At 54.1% G+C, this 4640-nt stretch overlaps 1 pseudogene; it reads right to left on the bottom strand.

Annotated features, from left to right (window-relative positions):
• Nucleotides 1–3997, bottom strand: part of LOC119279086 — a 4943-nt pseudogene extending 946 nt beyond the window's left edge.
• Between the last annotated feature and the right edge of the window lie 643 nt (nt 3998–4640).

The raw sequence follows: 4640 nt of genomic DNA, 5'->3' as shown, positions 1-4640 counted from the left end.
TCAACGACGTTAAGAATGGCTCGGATGTCGACGAATGCAGTAGTGGGCAGTCCTTTGGTGAAGATGTCGGCAAATTGCGCGCTGGTGGGAACATGCAGAACACGTACATCACCTAGAGCTACCTTCTCACTTACAAAGTGTATATCTATCTCTATGTGCTTGGTACGACGATGTTGCACAGGGTTACAAGACATGTAAACGGCAGAGATGTTATCACAGTAGATGATGGTAGCTTGGTGAAGTGGCCGGTGCAGCTCGGTGAGGAGTTGACGGAGCCAGACTGTTTCAGCAACAGCATGAGCGACGGACCTGTACTCAGCTTCGACAGAGGACCTGGAAACAGTTAGCTGTCGTTTTGACGACCATGAAATCAAGTTATCACCCAGATACACACAATAACCGGAAGTGGATCGACGAGTATCCGGGCATCCAGCCCAGTCTGCATCAGAGTACGCTATGAGAGAAGTTCGGGAGGATGGTGTAATGGAAAGGCCATGATCTATGGTTCCCTTGAGGTAGCGGAGGATGCGTTTGACATGATTATAGTGAGGAAGGCGAGGATCATGCATGAATAAACATGCTTGCTGCACGGCATAGGTAATCTCAGGACGAGTTAGAGTCATGTATTGGAGAGCGCCGGTGATGTTGCGGTACAGGGTAGGATCAGAGAGGGGCTCACCATCGGAGGAAAGTTTGGAACCCGTTTCAGCCGGTGTGCGGCAGGGGTGGCAGTCGGTCATACCGGCCTTAGAGAGAAGATCAAGCACGTATTGGTGTTGAGAAAGGAAAAGGCCAGAGGAAGAACGAGACATAGCGATCCCAAGAAAATGATGAAGGGAGCCAAGGTCGGTCATGCAAAATTCACGGCGAAGAGACGCAATGATCTGGTTGAGAAATGCATCAGAAGAGGCAGTGAGCACAATATCGTCCACGTATAGAAGAAGGTAGGCAGTGTGGTGTTGTGTTTTGAGAATAAAGAGAGAGGAATCCGAGCGGGAAGGGAGGAACCCGAGGGTATGGATGAACGTGGCGAAACGATGAAACCATGCACGTGGCGCCTGCTTGAGACCATAGAGAGATTTGTTAAGGTGACAAACATGATCTGGAAACGAGGGGTTGACGAAACCAAGTGGCTGCCGACAGAAGACTGTTTCGTGTAGGGAGCCATGAAGAAAGGCGTTCTTGACATCTAATTGGTGGACTGGCCAGGAAGAAGAAACAGCGAGGCTGAGAACGACGCAGATCGTGCTTGGTTTAACCACGGGAGAAAAGGTTTCGTCAAAATCAATACCGGCTTGCTGAGAATCAGCACGACAAACCCACCTAGCCTTGTAGCGAGAGAGAGAGCCATCAGAGTTGAATTTATGCCAGAAAACCCATTTCCCGGAGACAACATTGGCTCCGTGTGGGCGAGGAACGAGGGACCAAGTGTTGTTGAGAAGAAGTGCATCAAACTCCTCCTTCATGGTGTGGAACCAGTTTGGGTCGAGGAGAGCCGCTTTGTAAGAGGTAGGGATGGGAGAGAGAGGAGTGGATGAGGCGGTGAGATTTAAGCGGTCAACAGGGAGACCGAAGCCTGATTTACTGTGTGTACGCATAGTGTGAGCATTGGATGGAATGGGTACGGGAACAGCAGTGGGAGGGAGACTGCGTGGTGGCTGGGATGTAGGAGAAGAAGGAGAGGCAGAGGCGATAGCTGGTGATGCCGGAAGAGAGGCAGAAGACGATGCATGCGAGAGAGGAGAAGGGACATGCAGAGGTGATGTGATGGAGGGCCCGGGTGAATTGGGTGGTGGAGAGTGGTCGCTGGGTGGGATAGGTGGGCAATGATTGGGAGAGAGAGAAGACACGGAGCCCGGAGTTGATGCGTGGACAGACGAGGCTGGAGTGGTGGTAGGGTCGGGTGGCTGATTGGCAGGCGACATGACCACGTGAACAGGGCCATGCATGCGAGTGCCATGCACGTCGATCGGGGAAGAGCCGGCTGGAGTGGTTTTTGTGGCAGAAATAGGTGCTGAAAAATCGAGCTGGGAGTGGGAGGCGTAGGGGAAGACCGTTTCGTCAAATGTGACGTGGCGAGATAGGAGAACACGGCCGGTCTGCAGATCAAGACAACGGTATCCTTTATGAGAGTCGGAGTAGCCAAGAAAGACACATGGCAAGGATCTAGGAGCGAGTTTGTTAGGTGTGGTGGCGCTGAGATTGGGATAGCACAGACAACCAAAAACACGGAGACTGTCATAGGAAAGTGTGGCCAGAAATAAAGACTCATATGGAGAGAATTTAGGGGATTTGGTTGTTGGGCGTATGTTGATAAGATAGGTGGCGTGGCGGAGGGCTTCAACCCAGAATTTTGGTGGCATGGAAGCTTGAATGAGGAAGGTACGAAGGATGTCGTTGATCATGCGAAGAGAGCGCTCTGCCTTTCCGTTTTGGGATGAGGTGTAGGGACACGAGCAGCGGAGAAGAATACCGCGGTGAAGGAAAAATTCGCGGTTGCGAGTGTTGTTGAGTTCTCGTCCATTGTCACATTGCAAAAAACGAATGGGAAGAGAGAAATGAGTGTAGACATAACGCTGAAAGTTAACAAACAGACCATGCACGTTGGATTTGTTGCGAATAGGAAAGGTCCATATGTAGTGAGAATAATCATCCACGAGTACAAGATAATATTTGAAACCAGACACACTAGGGATAGGGGGAAGTCCAAAGATCACAATGCAACAATTCAAAGGGAAAAGTATTACTAGTGGTAGAGGTGCCGAAAGGCAACCTAACATGTTTGCCTAGCTGACATGCTTGACACAAGGAGGAGTAGTAGGAGGCGCGATCATGCGGAAGCTGGAATTCTTGAAGGAGCTTCGACGTGGTGGTGGTGTTGGGATGACCAAAGCAACGATGCCAGAGGTTCAGGGAGGCATGCATGGCTTGAGCTGACGAGGAAGACGCGCCGTGAACCATGTAGAGATCGCCAGAACTATTGAACCGAGCTATCACCGCCTTGCTGTGGAGATCCTTCACAGACAACCCAAAAGGATCAAATTTGACAGAAACTTGGTTATCAATTGTGAAACGGTATACAGAGATCAAGTTTTTGATAAGAGCAGGGGCCACGAGTACTTCACGAAGAAGAAGACGTGACCTGGAGGAGGGAATGCTAGTGTTGCCGACACATGAAACAGGGACAGTGGAGCCGTCGCCGATGGTTATGGATGGAAACAGAATAGAAGGACGCAGAGAGGAAAGCGTACAACTAGATGCAGACATATGAGAAGATGCACCAGAGTCGAAGATCCAGTCGGTACCTGTGTCCTGTGTGGTAAGTGAATTCAGAGCGGCAATGAGAGCAGCTTGATCCCAGGTAGGCGGCGCCGATGAGGAAGTAGAGGCAGTCGGCAGGTACGGTGAGGAAGATGGATGCGCCGAGGGACCACCCACGTCCCAGGTTGCGAGCGGAGGAGCGTCGTAGGGGTTCATGGATGATGCCGTGGGAGCTGGTGCAGATTGGTACAACGGCGCATAAGCTGTGTAGGCGTGTGGCGGCGGCCTGGAGCCGAGGAGGCCGGGGGCACCGACAGACGGGCGCACACCAGGCGCCCAAGCCCCACTGTACGCAGGAGGAGCGCCATATGGGGAAGGCGCTGTCCAGGGCATGGGCCAGGCTTGAACAAGCCCAGTCCATGGGTCCGGAGAAGGACGCCATGCCGGAGATGCTGGTGATGAAGGCGTCGATGACGGTGGTGGTGGCGCCGCGGGACCCGAAGGGGAAGGTGCAGAAGACGAGGAGGAAGCCGACGCCCCGTGCTTTGGCGAAGAATAAACAGGGTTCTTCCCCTTGTAGTTGGGGCTGGGACGCCATCCTGGGGGCGGCTGCGCGGCGGGCGGTGTCGGTGATGGAGTCGCCGGTGGTGGAGCAGGCCGCGCCGTGGTGTGGAAGAGACGGGGAGCGGCAGTCTTGCGCGCCTGCGTCTGCTCCTCGAGCTGTAGCATAGAGCATGCCTCAGAGAGGGTCGGCAGGGGACGCAGGAGCGGGATCAGCGACGCCTGTTGAGCGAACCGCTCATCAAGGCCGCCCATGAGCACGTGAAGAAGAGATCGATCGCCAACGGTTTTGCCGAGTTCACGGAGCTCGTCGCCGATCGCCTTGATCTACTGGCAGAAGACGCCAACAAGGCGATCTCCCTGGGTGATCGTGCGAAGCTCGGTGTTGAGGGCGGAGATGCGTGCATCACGATTGTCCTAGAAAAGACGCCGGAGCTCCGTCCAGATGTCGCGTGCCGTGGCGCCGTCCTTGAGGACGAGGTTGAACAGCTCGGTGGAGATGCGCGTGTATAACCACTGGATGATGGCCAGATCGTCTTTGAGCCAGCGAGGGTTGTGCGGCTCGGGGGGAGACTCATAGGAGATGTGGTGGAGCAGCGAGCAACGGCCGAGATGGATCTCAAACAGGTGGCGCCAGTGGTAATAGTTCCTGCTATGGAGATCAAGAATAATGGGGATGAAGGGGGTCACGTCGGTGATGGTGTTGCTGAAGGAGAGAGAGGGGATGGTGAGGGTAGTAGTGGTCGCCGGGCTGGTTTGAGTGCCGGCGGCGGGTTGGGAAGGATTGCCGGCGCCGGGTTTGGCCATGGCGCTGGCGT

This window comes from Triticum dicoccoides, chromosome 3B (genome assembly GCF_002162155.2).
Source record: "Triticum dicoccoides isolate Atlit2015 ecotype Zavitan chromosome 3B, WEW_v2.0, whole genome shotgun sequence".
In the NCBI taxonomy this organism is placed as follows: domain Eukaryota; kingdom Viridiplantae; phylum Streptophyta; class Magnoliopsida; order Poales; family Poaceae; genus Triticum; species Triticum dicoccoides.
This window is presented reverse-complemented; position numbering and strand designations above follow the sequence as displayed.